Below are 20,579 nucleotides of genomic sequence, written 5' to 3' on the forward strand. Positions count from 1 at the left end.
CGCAGGGGTGTTCACATTGCGCTGCTACAGGAAACGCACCTCACGAAAGCGGAGGGTTTAGCCCTGCAGCGTAGATGGAGGGGACAGGTGTATTACACCACTTACTCGGCTTATGCTAGGGGAGCGCTGATTTGGGTGCGTGCCGGGGTTCCACTGCAGGTGACGAAACACACAATTGACCCAGAGGGTAGGTTTGTCGCTATTGCGAGTAAATTAGGGGGGAGGGAGTTGAACATTTGCAGTGTCTATGCGCCCAATGCGGACCAACTAGCCTTCTTTGCGACACTTTCGGGATCGCTGGCCCACTATATGTCGGGACTGTTCTTAATTGGGGACGACTTCAATTCGGTGGTGGATGTGGATCTCGATAGATCTCATCCCCCCCTGGTGACTTCGCCTACATACCGAGTGGCTAAGGGTAGGTTGGACTGGCAGACTAAATGGGGACTGACGGACATCTGGCGCGCCCAACACCCACACACCCGGGACTACTCTCATTTCTCTGGACTGCACGAGCTGCATGTCGGACTGGACACTCTGTTGGGGTCGGCGGACGTGATGTCCGCGGCTGTGAGATCCGAGTACTTAACAAGGACTATCTCCGACCACAACCCTCTGCTGGCCGACCTTAGATGGCTCCCGGGCGCGCCGTGTGTCCCCATGTGGAGATTGAGGCCCGAGCTGTTAGAGGATCAGGTATTTCGGACTGAACTGGAGGACAGGATTGCTACCTACTTCGGTGAAAACGAGGGTTCGACTGAGACCAGGGCCACCGAATGGGATGCCTTCAAGGTGGTTATAAGAGGCTACTGCATAGCTAAGAAAGTGGGGGTGCGCCGGGTCCTATTAGAGGACCTAGACAAAGCAGACCGGACCCTTCGAGAGCTGGAGCTAAGACGCCCCGGTAGACCGGAACTCGGGGAGCAGGTGGCGGCCGTGAGAGAGGCGGTAGCAGTGGAGGTTGAAAGGCTGCGTAGCTTTGATTACAAAGCCTTCCTCACTAGATCGCTAGCGGAGGGTGATAAATCGGGAGCGCTCTTGGCCTGGCTGTCTAATCCCATGAGGCGTACCTCTCCCACGGTGGCCATGCACGATGCAGCGGGAGTGGAGGTCTACACCCAGCCGGAGATCCTAGACTGCCTCACGAACTACTATGAGATACTGTACCAAAGTAGGGCGGACGTGGATGCTGATCCCATTGCACCTTCCTGCTAAACTTGCCTATCCCTGTCCTGGAGCCTGAAAATGCCAAGGCGTTGGGGAGGGAGGTGGAGCTGGGGGAGATCCGCAGCGCCATCAAGCGGATGGCACGCAACAAAACCCCAGGCCTCGACGGACTCCCGGTTGAGTTTTATGCCGCCTACATGGACCTCCTCGCCCCGCGCTTGCTGTTGATCTACAAAGAGGCGAAGCGCCTGGGATACCTCCCGGGATCGATGCGGGAAGCCCTAGTGGTACCTCTGCCCAAACCAGGTAGGGAGACTAATGACCCGGCGTCCTATAGGCCGCTGTCGATGCTCAAGGTAGATTATAAGATACTGAGCAGTATCCTGGCATCGAGGTTGTTGGGGCACATGGGCTCCTTGGTACATGACGACCAAGCGGGGTTTATCCCCAAGCGTAACACCACCATGAACATCCGCCGTCTGCTTCGCCTGCTTGAGGATAGCCATGATGGGGCCGCCCACCCCATGATTCTTTCGGTAGACCTGGAAAAGGCTTTCGATAGCCTAGAATGGGACTACCTCCATAGAGTGCTAGGTGCGTTCGGATTGGGGGAGGGTTTCTTGCGCTGGACCGCGGTGCTCTATGCCTCGGCGGTGGCGAGAGTGAAATCGGGCCCGTTGATCTCCCGGCAATACTCGGTAGAGCGCGGCACGAGGCAGGGTTGTTCACTGTCTCCTCTGCTGTTCGCACTGGCGGTGGAGCCCCTGGCGATATCGATTCGCACCGGTGCCCACTACGGAGGGCTGCGAACCGTGCTGGGGCAGCAGTTCATTTCCCTCTATGCGGATGACCTGCTGCTATTTCTGGAAGATGCTGGGAAGGCACTGGCCGCCGCCGATGCAGTACTCACGTCTTTCGGGGCATTGTCGGGCCTAAGGGTGAACTGGTCGAAAACTTGCTTGTTTCCAGTTCGTAACGGAGAACCCCGGCCTAACACAACTAGGGAGATTCGATGGGCGCCCAGCTGCTTTAAATACTTGGGAGTCCATATTTACCACTCCTCCGCCGATGTCCTAGAGGGCAACATATCTCGTTGCATCCGGGCAATGAAGGGCAGCATGTCATTCTGGGCTACTCTCCCGCTGTCGGTGGCGGGACGAATTGCGCTGCTCAAGATGGTGGCGCTTCCCCGACTCCTTTATTATTTCAGAACGCTACCGATATGGATTCCACCGGCTGTATTCAGGCACTTGAAATCACTCATGATCACATTCCTTTGGGGGTCGGGCCGCCGCAGGGTGGCGCTTCAGACCCTTATGAGACCAAAGGCGTAGGGGGGGCTGGCAGTCCCAGATTTTGAGACGTATTACTTAGCTGCTCAACTACAGGTTTACACTCAGGAGGTGGCAAGGGAATTCCGAGGGCCGGTGGAGAAGAGAGGCCTGGGTGTCCCCCGGCACGTCCTCTCTTATATTGCGTTGCGGCAGAGGATAGCAGTGAGGGACCTCACGCAGGAGGAGCGCACCATTAGAATGTGTTGGAATCGTGTTCAGCGCAAGCTGGGAATAGGCCACCCATACGCCCCCGAGATCCCGCTGGGAATGATTACCGCGCTCCCCCACGGCGGCGACTGGTCTCAGTTGCGTACCTGGGATGAGGCGGGTATCCAGGTCATGGGGGACTTGTATGAGGATGGAATGCTCCTACCCTTCCAGACGATACTGGATCGCTACGACATCTCCAGAGGGGACTTCTTACTACACGCGGCGGTCACGAGAGCACTGCAAACACATTGGCAGTCCGGGCTAGAGGAACCACCGTTGTCCTTGACATGCCAATACGTGATGATGGCAGCCGGAACGGTTAAAGCCGTAACGTGCTTATATTCTAGGATGACCCAGGAGCAGTTGACTCCATTGGAGGCGCTTAAGGTCAAATGGGAGACGGACATAGGGAAACCCATCCCAGAGACCAAATGGGCTCAGCTGTTGCGTCGGGCCTCGAAGAGCTCGCGGAACGCTAGGTTCCAATTGGTTCACTTTTATATTCTGTACCGCGCATATCTCACTCCGGAGAAAATTCGGAGGTACTTTGCCTCTGACACTGCGGCTTGCCCTAGGTGTCGGACGGTCGGAGCGGACCTGGCCCACATGTTATGGTCTTGTTCTGCCTTGTCCTCTTACTGGACGATGGTTGGGGACACCCTTAAAGAGGTAACAGGGCGAACCCTCCAGTTTGATATTGCAGTGACGCTGCTGCACTGGTTCCCGCATACCCCTAAGACGCGGGTAACCAGCAAGTTTATAGAGATGGGACTTATCCTGGCAAAACGGGAAATAATGCGGCGCTGGAAGGCACGAGTTGGTCCGACGGGCACTAAATGGCGCACTGAATTCCCTAAATGGGTGGAGGGAGAGAGCACCCTGCGTTATCAACTGGCGAGGCGGCAACAGAATCAGAAGGCGCTGGACGCTGCGCAGACATGGGAAACATTGGTACAGGCCCTGCGGGACCACAAATCCCCTAGCGACACGGACAGTGACGCCGATGAACTTTCTGCGTCCATGTAATGCGATAGACTAAATATATACTCCTACATACTCCAGGTAGTTTCCTCCTACACACTCACAGTTGAACTGCTGCTGCACTGATGACGGGGGGGGGTGATGTGCAGACAACACATACTGATTATATCACGAACACTTGACCCTTTATCTGTGTCGTGCTGCCTTCGACTTGTTGGGGGGGCCTTGATGCATCAGGGAGGGGGGCCGTTTAGTTTTCTTGGGTTGTTACTTCTTAGGTTTTGCTTAATTACAATAAAGTAAAAGCGGGACTGAACCGCAGGGCAAAGATTATCCGCATTGGGCTTCTGTTGGGCCTACATATATACGTTGTATCTAATGTGCCGCCCGACCTCCGGGTTGTGGGCTGAATGGCCGTGTATCAGTTCCGCAATAAAAATTGTTTAAAAAAAAAAATGGAGTGGCACACTGACTGATGGATGGACTCATCTGGGTGGGTGGGTGGATGCATCCTGGTGGGTGCATGGGTTGGCAGATGGATGGATGGATGGATGGATGGATGGACCACCACTCCTATCACGCAAGTGGGATCGTAGATGGAGTTGTATATTTCCAGACGACCAGGTGGGAGGTGAGCTAATAGAATAGCATGCCAGCCATGACTAAATCTCCATCGTATGGGGACATCATGAATTTACTCATGGCCATCCTGAGATAACACTCATCCCATATACAATTGTTTACATGGCATTGAATCATGTTAAAAAAAGTCACAGGGTTGGTGTGTGGATAACTGGGTTAGTGCAGTGTTTGAGGGATTGACACCATTTGAATTATGGAGACTCAAACCATCAAGGATAGCCAAAGGTGAACAAGCATAGAAAGGGTTTCCGCAGACCATCCTGTGTCTAAGCCTTATGTCCACTAAGGCCTGTCACTCAGTGCTTTCCCCATTGCATTGCTCCTGATAACGTAGGAAACTAATTTAAGCGTGAGGCCGAAAATGTGCTGCATATATACAACATTTAAGGGCACACAGGCCAGACAAGATTTGATACTGGAGCTAAGGGAGACTCTCTGCATAGAGGACACTTTGTCCTCCTTATCTCTGGCCCAAAGTCCATAATTTGGGCACCTCTGTGGAACTATTGCGCCAGAGGGTCTTTGTCTAAGGCAAATAGGAGCACGTATAAGGGACAGCCCTTTTTCATTCCCTATTCTATTGGAAAGAGAGGGGACAGTGTTTCGTTTATACTTAGCCCAGCTGCGGGTTACGTATAGTGCAGATGGATGAACCAGATAAAGTTGGACTCATAGTTCATTTTTTCAAGGGTAGCAAAGAGAAATTACCTGTTTATTGAATCCAAGCCTTATTTCTGGAAGTATATCGTAAGCAATGGGCCCCCTCAACCAGTGTTCCTGTGCTAATAGAATATGGAGTCTCTGAATGTTATGCCTTGTAGACCAGTTCGTGAAAAAACGGAGTGTGGTCCTGGGACAAAGGGGCAGCTGGACCAATATGAAATAAACTAGAAAAAGTTGCTGACCCCCCACTTTGACTTTATGTCTCCAAGATTAAGAGAACACAAACAAAGAATAATCTTCTGTTTGTTGGGTATATTTATTTTACCCTTACAATTTATCAATTCTGTTTCCAAGTTTTTCATGAGTGAGAAAAACACTATACAATAAATACACATTTATACATATATACACAATTACTTGACATCAAACATATATACATTATATACACAATCTTCTTCTCAAATATTGCGATTTTTATCCACAAATAATGATTCTTTGCAAGATAAATATCAACTAAGATAACCACACAAAGAATTAGCAAAAAAATTGCTTGAAGAAAGATCAAAATAAACTTTGAAAACTAAGTCAAAGTAACACTCAATGAAATCCTGTTGTCTTTCTTTTATGCCTGCCGACGCGTTTCGAATCCGGAGTTTACAATTTCCAGATTCTCATCAGGGCTCTTTCGTTGTGGGTAGTCTAAAAAATTATAGAAGAAGGACATTAAATAACTAAAGGTCTCTGGTTGTCAAATATCCCTAAAAAAGCTGGGTGTCACATAAAGGCTTTTGTTACCTTCGTTTATGGACGGGCGGTCCCGCGGGTCCACTTTTTCTAATGGTACCGAAACAGTCCTCAACCTGTTATTGGGGCAGTTCACCTAGTGTACAAGTAAACAGGGAAGTATTTATTTATTTATTTATTTATTCAAAGTTTTATATAGCGCGAACAGGATCCTTACAGATATCAGAGCGCTTCACAAAGACAGGGTAGGGGCAGTAGGAGTCAACAGAGATAATGGGAACAGTATAATAGTCAATAACATGGTAATAACATGGATAATAAAAACATACATAAAACCAATCCATATACAATCAGGTAAGGAAGTAATATAGGACAGCACAAGTCATTGATCCCACTACAGAGGTGTTCAGGTGGATCAGTAAACCAACGTGTATCACATCTTGGTCGGTAGTAAGAGAGTAGCGTAGTAGTGCCCCCAACAAGTAGAGTATAGTGCCAAGGGATAGGGTGAGCAGTGATATAAAGCAATGCAGAGTCTCTGAACCAAAATCTATAACGATCAGGAGATCTTGGCCAGAAGGATTGTTTTCACCTCTTTCTTGAAGAGTGCAGTGGAGGAGATCAGCCTGGTTTCAGGAGGGAGCGCATTCCAGATCCTGGGTGCCATTCCTGAGAAGGAGCGCTTGTAGGTTTTCACTTTCCGGAATCTACGAGGTTTCAGGAGTAGATTTTTTGTACTCCTATTGGATCTCGAACCTCCTGATATAGACAGCTTTTGAGCGAGGTAGTTGGGTGCCTTGTGGTGCACGGCCGCGTGTGTCATAACTGCAATTTTTAGATGTATTCTGGCTTCAAAAGGCAGCCATTTTAGAGACTTTAAGTCTGGGGATATGTGCGAATGCTTTCTAGAGCCAGTAATGAGTCTCGCGGCAGCGTTCAGGGAGGCTCTTAAGGGTGCTGTTGTGGATAGCGGGAGACCGCTGAGGGCCGCAATTCCGTAGTCTATTCGAGGGATGACTAAAGCTTGTACAGCAGTTTGGAAGTCTTTGGCCGGGAGGAAGGGTTTAATTTTCCTCAGCGTGTTAATTTGAAAATTAGCTGCTTTTGTGGCTTTGCTGACGTGCTGCTGCATGTTGAGCTTGGCGTCGAGTGTGATGCCTAGGGATTTCGCCGAGTCCACGATGGTAGGTTGGACATTGAGTGCTGTTAGGTTGTTGAGCCAGGTTTGGGTGGTGGAGATTTTCGCCGGGGGTGTGATGAGTAGGAACTCAGTTTTCAGAGCATTTAGTTTGAGGTGATTATCGGCCAGCCAAGATTGGGTGTTAATAAGCGTGGAATTCAGATGTTTGATATCTTCCGGGGATTGTAACTTTAGATAGAGTTGTGTGTCATCGGCGTACATATGGAATTGAACATTGGATGCTTGAAGCAAGGTGGCGAGCGGTTCCATAACGAGGTTGAACAGTGTAGGGGAGAGGGTGGATCCTTGTGGGACACCTAGATCTGCAGGCACAGGTGGAGATAGCACATTGTCGATCTTGAACCTCTGAGACCGATTGTGAAGGAAGGACGAAAACCACTTGAGAACAGTTCCCGATAGCCCCATTCTAGTGCTTAGCAGCTCCAGCAAGTTCTCATGTTTGACCGTGTCAAATGCTGACGAGAGGTCAAGAAGGATGAGGAGGCAGGACTCATTGCGATCCAGGATTTGGAGGGCGTCATCAATTATGTGTGTCATAGCTGTTTCCGTGCTATGTTTCGCTCTGAAGCCTGATTGATGAGGGTTGAGGAGGTCAAATTGATCAATGTGTTTTGTTAGTTGGAGTTGGACACATTTCTCCAGCAGTTTGGCCAGGGTGGGGATATTGGTGATGGGCCGATAGTTGTTTAGGTCAGACGGATCAGCTGTAGGTTTCTTGAGTATAGGCGTGACTTGCCCCACCTTAAGGGAGTCTGGAATGTGGCCTTGTTGCAAAGAGCTATTGATGATCTTGGTCCAGAGAGGGAGGAGCAAGGGGATAAAGTCTTTTACAGCATTAGCAGGTAGAGGGTCTGTGAGGTGATTAGAGGGCTTCAAGGTGCAGAGCAGTTTGTGTATTGCTTCTTCTGAATAGGTATCGAAGTACTGCCAGGATGCCTTGTTTTTAGGTTGAGTGTCTGCCATTCTGGTGTGGTTGGGGTATCGGCTTACATCCATGATGAGGTCATTTCTTATGTTGTCAGTCTTTAGTTTAAAGAAAGCAGAGAAGGCTTCACAGTGTGGGGTGTCGTTTGTTGTGCTGTTTGATTGTGTGGGATGTGCCTTTGTTTGGGTCTTGATTAGCTCGAACAGCTTTCTTGGCCTGTTCTTCGCTTGGTCCAACTGGCGGCTGAAGAAGTCCGACTTTGTGCGCTTTATTTTCCTAAAGTAGGCATTTCTCTTGTTCTTAAGCTTTTTGAGATGCAGTGCTGAAGGGTCCGATCTCCAGGTGCGCTCTGCCATTCGCATATTACGCCTTTCGTCATTGAGTCTGTCATCATACCAGGGGTTAGAGATTTTGGTGGAGACTCTCTTCAGTTGCAGAGGGGCGACTTCATTGACTATTGTATTCATAGAGTCAAGGTAGTGGTCAGTCAGTGATTGAACATCTGAGGCCCCTGAAGGGGGAAGGAGGAGGTTGCCGATGTGGGGAGGTAGGGTAGAGGGGTTGAGATTCTTCAAATCCCTTTTCCATGCTTTGGTTTTGATTGGTTGAGTAGGGTTAGGCTTAACTTTTTCGTTGATAAAGAAGGTGATAATGTGGTGATCTGACCAATCGCAGGATAGAATCGCCTCCAGTTGAATGGCGTTCTCTTTGGCAATGATGAGATCGAGTATCGCTCCTTTGTCGTGTGTTGGTTTATCGCATAATTGGGTGAGGTCAAGCGCATTGAGGAAAGTTTTGAGACTATTCACCACGGTGTCTTTCTGATCGTTCCAATGGAGATTGAAGTCACCCAGGTAGACTTGAGTGGTCTGCCGACCGGCATTGGAAGTGATCAGGTCCATGAATTGTTGGGTGAATATGAGATTGTCACCAGGCGGGTGATAGATGAGATGTAAAGCACAGACTTGTTTGCCCTCACTGGTGATGTCGAGGCAGAGGAGTTCACAGGAGGAAAGGGAGGGGGAGGTGACTTGAGTAACGGAGAGGTTGCTCCTAAAAATGCATGCAATTCCCCCGCCCGTCTTGCCAGGAGACCTGTCCAGCCTAATGATGTGATAATTGGGGGGGACTAGTATGTCCATAATCGGGGTAGAGGCTTCAGTGAGCCACGTTTCCGTTAGAATGGCTAGGTCCAGATCCCTATCTGAGACGAGATCCGCGATTACTACTCTGAAACAAGGACAGTACAGTCTGAGTGGTTCCAGAACGAGAAGGCCTCGAGTTTGTACCTTATTTTTGGCGAAGCATAAACATGAGGACCTCGGTTATTCATGTGTCGCACTCCAAACAGTCTGAAAACACAATTAAAAGTTGTACTTAGTGCCAGGTTCTGATGCGACCCTAGCATACAGTCTGCATGCGTGCGAAGCAACATACCTGGCTAGCTCGTGTTAAGAGCGGCGGGTGCGGATGCTTGGCGCTGCGGCTCCACTGCGTTGCTACTACTAACTTGCTCGGAGTCAAGGCAGGGTGTATTGTTATTAATCACTTAAACCCCCTCCACGTTGTTGGCTCCAGCGTTACTTAGTCGCGCTGAATACCTAGGTAAAAGCGCACATTTATTAGTGTGTTGAAACGCGAAGATAGCGTTTATGTGTGTTCTGCCAAGACGCTCTCTCACCTTACAGTCCCTGCTACAGAGCGGAGATGCGAACCTTCTGTCAACATGACGGCCATGTTTGGCTCCTCCAATATAGACAATCACCGCAAGGCATTCTGGACAATGTAGTCTTTAGACATTTCGGTTCTCAAACAAAAAAGATGTCACAGTCTGGATACTTCGGAAAGCGAGTTCAGACCCGTTTGCGAGCTATTAAATTTTAAAATTAAATAGGTTTCCTTTTTCAATAAGACCTGTTCTGTATTTGTCGCAAGTTTAACCTGATTCTTACTGAACAGTACCGTCCACTTGAAGTCGTTATCTCCATGTTTGTTTTCAATAAAATGTTGTACAAGGGGCGCGGTTAAGATCTTATTCTTAAGACGTGATCTGTGTTGGGTCATTCGAGCGTTAACTTGTTGATTAGTCTTACCAACATAGATTTTAGGGCATGGACAAACAATTGCGTAAACTACGTTCTTAGTCCTACAATTGGAAAAGCAATCATGTTTCCAAGTGACATTGGCATGTTGGAATATTTTACCCTCGATGGTAGTATCACAAGCCACGCAGTTACCACATCTGTGGTGTCCTTCTATGGGTTTAAGTCCCCATTGTGCTAACAGGTCATTTTTGGGTTTAGGTAACCTTATATCAGCTCGGACTATCTGCTGACCAATGTTTTGATTTTTCTTATACGCAAATATAGGGCGAGGGAATGGCACTTCCAATTCCTCAAGAAGATGACATTTTTTAAGAACCATTTGTCTTATTTTGTGTGTTTCTGAACAAAATGTAGTAACACAAACCATGCTATCAAGCTCGCGTTTTTCTTTGGCTTCAAAGAGGCACTCTCTTGGAGTATACCGTGCCCTTTTGTAGGAATGTTTAATTAACTTCCTAGGGTAACCCCTTTGGACCATCTCATCACAGAAATTCTGTCCATACTGATCTAACTGACCTACATCAGAGCAGTTTCTTCTAATCCGAAGAAGTTGCCCATATGGCAAATTTGCCCTCAAGTTCCTTGGATGCGAACTTCTATAGTGGAGAATGGTATTTTTATCCGTTCTTTTCTTATATAAGGAGGAATTCAATTTGCCTTCAACATTTGATATTTCGACATCCAGGAACGTCATTCTCTCGCCACTGGAGTCTATGGAGAACTTTATGTCCTGGTGTCTCACATTGAGCCATTCATGGAAGTCTGACAACTCTTTGTGACTCCCCTGCCACAGGAGCCACACGTCGTCGATATATCTGAACCATTGAACAATATGATTTTTGAAAGGGTTATTCTCTTCAACGTATTTCTTTTCATATTCGGCCATGAAAAGTACGGCCATTTCTGGTGCATAAGGGCACCCCATCGCGGTGCCCTTAATCTGCATAAAAAACTCATCATTGAAGCGGAAATAATTCTTTTTCAGCGTGATTTCTGCTAATTCAAGGATAAAGGATGTAGGGACCCTTTGTGGTCTTTCCCTAGAGTCCAAGTAAAGTTCTATCACCTCTAACGCCTCGTCCTGTGGGATCTGCGTATAGAGTGATGTTACATCCATTGTAACCATGAGTTGTGTTGTTTGGTCAAAGAGAGTACCTTCTAGTTTTGTTAAAAAGTCAGTTGTATCTCTCAAGTAAGCTTTGACTTTATTAACAAAAGGCTTTAAGAAAAAGTCCACATATTTGGACAAAGGTTCAAGGCACGATTCACAACCCGAGACGATTGGTCGTCCCGGGGGATTATTTAAATCTTTATGTATTTTGGGAAGAAAATACGCCACTGGGGTTCTTGGGAACTTCTTCACTAGAAACTCACTCTCTTTTGGGCCCAAAAACCCACTTTCCCTACCAGTTTGGACAATATTTGATATTAATGCCTGGATCTGTTGTAAAGGATCTTCTTGTAGCTTCCTACACCATTCCTGGTTATTGACCTGGGAGGAGCCTTCTGCTAGATATTTCTCTCTTTTTCTTCCCAAAATGTCCTTCTTCTATAATTTTTTAGACTACCCACAACGAAAGAGCCCTGATGAGAATCTGGAAATTGTAAACTCCGGATTCGAAACGCGTCGGCAGGCATAAAAGAAAGACAACAGGATTTCATTGAGTGTTACTTTGACTTAGTTTTCAAAGTTTATTTTGATCTTTCTTCAAGCAATTTTTTTGCTAATTATTTGTGTGGTTATCTTAGTTGATATTTATCTTGCAAAGAATCATTATTTGTGGATAAAAATCGCAATATTTGAGAAGAAGATTGTGTATAAAATGTATATATGTTTGATGTCAAGTAATTGTGTATATATGTATAAATGTGTATTTATTGTATAGTGTTTTTCTCACTCATGAAAAACTTGGAAACAGAATTGATAAATTGAAAAGGGTAAAATAAATATACCCAACAAACAGAAGATTATTCTTTGTTTGTGTTCTCTTAATCTTGGAGACATGAAGTCAAAGTGGGGGGTCAGCAACTTTTTCTAGTTTATTGTAGACCAGTCCTGCACAAACCCAATAGGATCTGGTTGCGCCACAGAACTAATGACCAGAGTAGTGTTTAGTAGAGAGATTTATCTGAATGAAGCGCAGGAGTCGAGTGTCCTGCATGGCTTGTGGATCAGGGCAATCTTGGCCAGGTTGGATTACAGCAGACAGTCCCCAACAAAGATCTTGAAAAGTGCAACCGAATGTAGGATTAACCTATCCAAGAGGCCCTTAAAATTACCCACTGGGAAGCCATTGGACCTGTTTTCCCTTTTTCAAGATGACCGGCTGCCTCTCACTGCTCTGTGGTGCTGATAGGTTTCTCAGGGTTTTCTTTGTAAAAAGAAAAGTTCTGCGTTAAAAGGTTGGAAACAAAGTCCTGCATTGCCTCCACATGAGGAGGATCATCCATCACACACAGGGCTCAGTAATGTGCAAAAGCCTGACGAAGACAACCATATTCAGTGATTAGACTACCTTTGGGGTCTAGGCAAGGGCTGCTCTTACGCAATGGAGGAGGAGCGTCACCCCGCTGGCTCAGAGCCAGCAAGTGAAAAATAAAACAATATTTTACTACTGTTTTATTTTTCACTTGCCAGCACTGACCCAAGTGGTGCAGAGTGGGGCGGGGCATCGGACGGGGAGGAGGAGTGCTATGTGCACTTCTAAGTGCACATGTGTGGCTGGCAGTCTCAGGCCAGCCAAATACACATGCGCACGAAGGTTTCTCCAACCCCACTGCATTGAGCAGCCGGGCTGGAGGAACCCCACAGACTCTCTGACCTGAGCAGAGAGACTTCTCAGGCCAATCCCTGCGCTGCTCTCAAGCTTGAGAGCAGCGCCGGGGATTGGATGGCAGTCTGTGATGCTGCTCCAGTGCCTGCTGGGACGACGAAGTTCACTGAGGTGCGACGATGGGAGCGGCCGGCAGATAAGGTAACCACCTCACCACCTCCTAATTATGTTGGCCGCCACTGGGTCTAGGTTCTATAGTGTGGCGACTGGGTTGACTCATTTTGGGAGCCAACAAAGGAGTTTGCGTACTTGCATCTCCAGTGGTAAATCTGATGCTGTGCCACCAGCCAGAACTCCTGATCTTTGTGTAGAAGAATATGCCATAGGAGACGTTTGGTTTGTGATGGCCTCATCCTCAACAGTCGGGGTTCCGCTCCGGCCACTCCACTGAAACAGCTTTGATAGAATTATCCGACTCCATTAAGTTCTTGCAGGATGAGGGAAGGCAAGCCATCCTCGTCCTGCTTGACTTAACAGCAGCGTTCAACACTATCTCTCATGTCATTCTGATTAATAGAATGCGAGAGATTGGCGTGACAGACACTGTTTTGACATGGGTAAAATCTTTCCTGTCTAACAGGTCCCAAACCGTGTGATTGGGTCCCTATCTATCCAGCGAAAAACCCATTACATCAGGAGTTCCTCAGGGGTCCATATTAAGTCCACTCTTCTTTAACATCTATATGGCTCCCCTTCTCGCTGTGATAGAGTCTCATGGGATCCTTGTCACGTCATACGCCGACGACACACAACTTGTCGTCACCATCGACAAAAAGTGCACGGACGCAGACTTGCGATTTCGGAACTGTCTCGCTGATGTTTACCAGTGGTTGAACAAAAACCACCTGAGGTGCAATAGCGCAAAGACCGAAATTATACCACTTGGTAAAGATCTATCCTTCTGCCAGAAAGAATGGTGGCCCAAAGGATCAGAGGCCCCTCCCAGTGCAGTGGCTTCCGCTCGTAATCTAGGCGTGCAATTTGATTCATCCCTTTCTTTCGATGACCACGTCAGGATCACTGCTGGGCGCTGCTTTGGACTTATTAAATCCCTAAAGAAATTCTTCGACTTCCTCCCCATTGCAGCTAGGAAATCGGTCGCGGTAGCATTAATACTCTCCCGACTAGACTAATGCAATGGCCTAATGGCCGGTGTGAAGAAGTCTACGCTTAGGAAGTTACAAAGTATACAACACGCGGCTGCCAGATTGGTACTGAAACTCCCTCGAAGGTCATCAGCCTCAGCAGCACTCAACTCCCTCCATTGGCTGCCCCTTCATAAAAGAATCCTTTTTAAACTTTTACTGACCGTGTTTAAATCCACGAAAAATATTGGGCCCCGCTACCTTGTTAATCGCTTCTCGACAAGATGTCTGAGATCCTCGGGTACCAATCTCATTACGACCCCGAGGTTCAAGTATAAAACTAGGGGTGGGAAAACTTTCACTGTCCTGGCAGCAAGGGCGTGGAATAACTTGCCTGTTAACCTCAGACTAATTGAGAAGGAGAGTCTCTTCAGGAAGCTCTTAAAGACATGGTTGTATCAACAATCAGACACCTCTGTATTGGCAGCTATCTAGATTCTCTCCAATGCTTCTTTTTACACGTATGCTCAGCGCCAAGATGCTCCTTCCGGAGCGAAAGTTTGCGCTCTACAAATACCCATAAATATCAAAATATCAAATGGCCTATATGTGAAAGTAGTTCATCTGCATGTGAAGTAGGAATTTGTTTCTAGGGCGAGGAGCCCTGCCACTTGTCGCACTACAGTTTTTTGCCAGAGTCGGTTGTGGCTTACTATGCTATTAATCATAGCACCTCAGATCGCGTCCTAAATACTTCCCATAATGCCTGAGGGGAGGATACAGTCCCCGCAAAAGTGTCAATAATCGTCATTACCTGGTTCATAGCTTTAGTGTCAGTCAGCAAACATCTAGTAAGTCTCAACACCGTCTGTTCTCATTACCCACCAAAGTCAAGTCCGAGTGTCTGTGAGGAATGATATGACACGTGTTTGGCAGGCACATGGGAATTCATAATCACGGGCATAGCTTCAGGGGGGTGTTTGGGGTATTAACACCCCCCTTAAAAAATGTATTCTGTAGTAAATAGTTGAGTTAGAAGTTCTTTCAGTTGAATATGGTTAATGTCTGTCGGATTTCACCTGGGCAAAAAGAACAATTGATGGAGAGAATGCAGAACAATGTCATACATTCACCCCAGTATAGAGATCTGGGCCTAAATCCATCGTTTTTTTTGCTCACCATGCCATTCCAGTTTGGACCCAGCCATATGAAAATCAGTCTTGACCCTGCGCCCAATAGGAACAATCCAGCCGGAACTGCCAGATTTTCACATAAACACAGAACAAACACTCACTTGCGCTCTATTTTGAAGGTCCTAAAAAAATGTAGTTCGTTTGAAAACTATTGTGTTTTAAGTACTCCTAATGCACTGCCCCCAAGCACCTTTCATGCACCGCTGCTCATACAATGTATTTTCACAAGAACCTCAGCGTGATTGTCGGCAAATCTGAAATTCACACACACCCAATCTTACTGACCAAGCTAAACCTCATAATCCGTCCAAGGTTGAGGGCTGGCCTTAGAAAGCTGTGTGAGACCCAAAGTAAACTTAAATTATTGTTTATTGAGATTGAGAGACTCCAAGGGGCTCCTGGGCCCATGAATGCACAAAGCAATCTTTTAATTGTTTTACACTGCAATTGCCATTTTTATTGCTGTTGCCAGCACTCAAGTGCACGTATCAAACCTATTGGCTTCGCTAATGCTTTTCTGTGATTTATTGTGCTGCTACACATGACATTTCTTGTAGTACAAGAGCTTGAAGCTACTACCCAAGACTAAGCCCTTTTCTAGCTTGGTGGAAGTGAAACCAGAGGTAAGGCAAGCAGCACTATAGGGAGGTTGGCGGAAACTCCTCACTAGTTGCACTGCGCCTCTGGCCTGGTCGCCCCCCTGCTCCTCTCCACGCCTGCCACTGCAGCCCCTGCTTACCTGCTGACAGAGTTCCTTCGCCGACGCCGCCAGCAGCGCCCCAGCCGCCGCTGGGCCGCCCGCTCTGCCGGTCCCGTTCCCGCGCCTCCTGCCTGCGGCCCCGCCCCCCCGCCACACGATTGGTTAACCCCTTCCCGCCTCCCAGCGGACCCGCCCTCCCTGCTCCCCTCTTAAGGGGACCTCGCCTGCTACTAGGGAGCGACCACTGCGCCTCTGGCCTGGTCGCCCCCCTGCTCCTCTCCACGCCTGCCACTGCAGCCCCTGCTTACCTGCTGACAGAGTTCCTTCGCCGACGCCGCCAGCAGCGCCCCAGCCGCCGCTGGGCCGCCCGCTCTGCCGGTCCCGTTCCCGCGCCTCCTGCCTGCGGCCCGCCCCCCCCGCCACACGATTGGTTAACCCCTTCCCGCCTCCCAGCGGACCCGCCCTCCCTGCTCCCCTCTTATGACGCCCCCTCAGCGACCGCGCAGCGGACGCGCGCAGCGGGAGCACCGAATGAGCGCGGAAGGTGCGCCAAAGGTAAGCCCGTCTGCGCCCGTCCCGCCTGGACCGCGCCCAGTGCCAGGACCCCTGGCCCCCGCAGACCCCAGCCCACCCGCCGGACGTACGACGACGCCACCCTCAACGCACTCAACGCCGGCCGAACCCCTGGATGCTACCGAGCCACCCCGAGACGCACCCACGGACCCTTCATCTGCCAGGCCTGCAAGTTCTCCTGCACCCGGACCTGCACTGCACCAGCACCCACCAAGCCGAACTCCAGCAGCAGCCACCTGAAGTGCATCCTGTTCAACACCCGCTCCGTCCACAGACACGCCGTCGAGCTCTGGAACCTGCTCGACACCACAGCCCCAGACGTCGCCTTCCTCACGGAAACCTGGATGAACGCCTCCTCAGCACCCGACATCGCCATCGCCATCCCGGACGGCTACAAGATCATCCGGAGAGACCGCGTCAACCAGACAGGAGGAGGCATCGCCATCATTCACAGGAACACCATCCGCATCACGACCAACACCGACGACACCATCGCACCCGCCGAACACCTGCACTTCCAGATCCACGTCAACCCCAAGACCACCCTCAGAGGCACCCTCATCTACAGACCCCCGGGACCACGCACACAATTCAGCGAGGACATCGCCGACTTCATCAGCCCGCTCGCCCTCCCCTCAGCCGACTACATCCTCCTCGGGGACCTCAACTTCCACCTGGAGAACAACGACGACCGCAACACCACCACCGTGCTGGAAAACCTCGCAAACCTGGGACTCAAGCAACTGGTGACCACCCCCACCCACCTCGCCGGACACACACTCGACGCCGTCTTCTCATCCAGCAAAGACACCGCCTTCAGCCACGCCACAGGACTCCACTGGACGGACCACAGCTGCGTCCACTTCACCTTCAGAAGAACGACGACCCACCACCACCAGCAACAGGTTGCCCGAAGAAGCTGGAACAAGATCACAGCCGACCAGCTCGCCGCTTCCCTGAGTCAGCACCATCCCGCCAGCTCAGCGAACCCCAGCCAGGCCGCCGACAACCTCACGAAGTGGATCAGCAACTGCGCGGACGAACTCGCCCCTCTGAGGACCCCGCCCAGCAGACCCGGCAGCAAGAAAGCCCCATGGTTCACCGACGAACTCAAGAGCTCCAAGAAGAACTGCCGAGCCCTCGAGAAAGTCTGGAGAAGGGAACCAACACCGGACAACATGACCACCCTCAAGCTTGCCACCCGGAAGCACCACCAACTGATCCGCGCCACCAAGAAAACTGCATTCAAGGACCGACTGGACAACAACGCACACAACTGCAAGGAACTCTTCAACATCGTGAAAGAGCTCTCCAACCCCAACGCCGGAAACAACGACATCACCCCATCGCAAGACCTCTGCAACTTCCTCGCCTCCTACTTCCACAACAAGATCGCGGACATACACAACAGCTTCAGCAGTCAACCATCGCACACAACGACCGCAGCAACGCCACCCGCCACCACCCTCCACGCCTGGACTCCGATCAGCACCGATGACACCGTCCGCATGATGAACTCCATCCACTCCGGATCTCCGACCGACCCCTGCCCTCACCACGTCTTCAACAAGGCCGACGCTGTCATCGCACCCCACCTGCGGGACATCATCAACACCTCCTTCGACACCGCCACCTTCCCGGAGAGCTGGAAGCACGCCGAACTCAGCGCTCTACTAAAGAAACCAACAGCGGACCCCACCGAACTCAAGAACTACCGCCCCATCTCGCTCCTCCCGTTTCCAGCCAAAGTCATCGAGAAGACCGTCAACAAACAGCTGGCCGCCTTCCTCGAGACGAATGGATCCCTCGACCCCTCACAGTCTGGCTTCCGAGCCAACCACAGCACCGAGACCGCCCTGATCGCTGCCACCGATGACATCCGAGCCCTGATGGACAACGGAGAAACAGCGGCCCTCATCCTCCTAGACCTCTCCGCGGCATTCGACACTGTCTGCCACCGCACCCTAGTGCAGCGCCTCAGCAACGTCGGAATTCAGGAGAAGGCACTGGAATGGATCGTCTCCTTCCTCGACGGAAGAACACAGAGAGTCCGCCTACCACCGTACAAGTCAGAGGCCACCGAAGTCATCTGCGGCGTCCCTCAAGTATCCTCGCTGAGCCCCACCCTCTTCAACGTCTACATGAGCCCCCTCGCGCCCATCGCACGCCAACACAACCTGAACATCATCTCCTACGCCGATGACACCCAGCTGATCCTCTCACTGACCGACGACCCCGCCGCTTCCAGAGCCAACCTTCACGAAGGGATGAAAGATGTAGCCGAATGGATGACGACCAGCCGCCTGAAACTGAACTCAGACAAGACGGAAGTCCTCATCCTGGGCTCCTCGCCCTCCGCCTGGGACGACTCCTGGTGGCCCCCCGCCCTGGGCACCGCACCCACACCGACAGACCACGCACGCAACCTGGGCTTCATCCTGGACTCCTCCCTCTCCATGACCAGACAAGTCAACGCCGTCTCCTCGTCATGCTTCAACATCCTGCGCATGCTACGAAAGATCTTCCGGTGGATCCCCACCGAGACCAGGAAGACGGTCACCCAGGCCCTCGTCACCAGCCGACTGGACTACGGCAACGCCCTCTATGCCGGAACCACCGCCAAGCTCCAGAAGAGACTCCAGCGGATCCAGAACGCCTCAGCCAGACTCATCCTCGACATCCCCCGACGCAGCCACATCTCCGGACATCTGAGAGACCTGCACTGGCTCCCCGTCAACAAGAGAATCACCTTCCGTCTCCTCACCCACGCACACAAAGCCCTACACGACCAAGGCCCGAGCTACCTCAACAACCGCATCAACTTCTACGCTCCCAAACGCCACCTCCGATCAGCCAGTCACGCCCTCGCCGCCGTCCCCCGCATCCGAAGATCGACAACAGGAGGAAGGTCCTTCTCCCACCTGGCCGCCAAGACCTGGAACTCCCTCCCTCCCGACCTGCGCCTGACCCAAGACCACCTCTCCTTCAGGAAGAAGCTCAAGACCTGGCTGTTCGAGCAGTAGCAGCACCCCCCCCCCCCCCAAGCGCCTTGAGACCCTCCGGGTAAGTAGTGCGCTATATAAATGCCCATGATTGATTGATTGATTGAAATACACACACACACACACACTATCTCTCAAATGACTATCTCTCAAACGACAATCTTTCAATCAAATTCTGTTGAGTGTTAATGTTTGCTAGTTTTTTCATCTTTAAATAAGTCCAGTTATGTATGAATATGTTGTCAATAGTGCAATGCGTTACACAGACCAAAGAAAATAAATCTATTTTGACTTGTAATTGTCCGCATTGTCTTTACTTTCATATTATTGCTTGACCTTCTCACGGGTATCCTTAAAATGGACCTGCTTTCCTGTAATTTTAGACACTTTGTCCTACATGTTGTCTACAGTTACATCCTAGAAATTGCATCTGGGCCAGGTGGTCACCCTACTTACTGTGGTAGGCGCCGGTGTGGGTTGGTGCAGCGGTAGACAGCGATGAACTGGTCGAGCCGCAATGGGGAGGCACTGGAGGACGCAGCAGTTTACGAGCTCAATATGGCGGACGGGACGCAGCGTGCGTCTTCGAATCTCGGGGTCAGGCAGCGACGGGCCGTCGTGACGCAGTCAAGGAAGAGAGAGGTTCTGTCTTCTCTAGGACCGCGCGTGGCGGCACACGCGGAGTCAACATAGCCTGGGGCATCATTGCCCCTGGATAATGGGCCAGACTGCTTGCAAGCCATCCAGATTGATGATGTAGTGCAAACTACCTTCACTGTGTGTGCAGCACTGCCGATGAGGGCCTACTGTGTCGGGACACACCGTTTGGAAAGCTCTGGCCCTAACAAGTGATGTTCTAGCCAAGGAGCTCTCCCTCTGCCAGCCCTATTGTCAAGGCGCACCTCAGCACGACAGTATTAGTACAGTTCCTTGTGAAACAAAATGTGACCTGTGGAAATCCATCCTATCCTTTTACTTCAGTGGGGCGGCACCCTCCTTTGTGGAGAGTATTAAAGTGGGCACTCTGAGGGTTGAATGAGAGATGCTGTGGGTGTCGGTGTAACTGTCTCTGCGATGGGTGACCCGCCCGATTCCAACTGTTATTACACAGGTTTGTTGGTTAAAGGTGTTCCGTTTTTATTCAATTTACCGCCACCAACCTCTACTTACCCTCTTTAATCCCTTAATTCCCTGCCTCTTCTCTCTTCACTATATCAGTT

The 20,579-nt window shown here is 50.1% G+C and overlaps 1 protein-coding gene and 1 long non-coding RNA gene across 4 annotated transcripts in view; one reads left to right on the forward strand and one right to left on the reverse strand.

Annotated features, from left to right (window-relative positions):
- LOC144826670 (uncharacterized) overlaps positions 1 to 19,908 on the reverse strand; it is a 418,667-nt gene extending 398,759 nt beyond the window's left edge. The window contains exon 1 of the long non-coding RNA XR_013609873.1: positions 19,816 to 19,908. This is a non-coding gene — a long non-coding RNA (uncharacterized LOC144826670). The remainder of the gene's footprint in view (positions 1 to 19,815) is intronic.
- Positions 1 to 20,579, forward strand: part of CA12 (carbonic anhydrase 12) — a 242,470-nt gene that overhangs the window by 199,383 nt on the left and 22,508 nt on the right. The gene's annotated exons all lie outside the window — the stretch shown is intronic.

This window comes from Lissotriton helveticus, chromosome 3_2 (assembly GCF_964261635.1).
Source record: "Lissotriton helveticus chromosome 3_2, aLisHel1.1, whole genome shotgun sequence".
Taxonomy (NCBI): domain Eukaryota; kingdom Metazoa; phylum Chordata; class Amphibia; order Caudata; family Salamandridae; genus Lissotriton; species Lissotriton helveticus.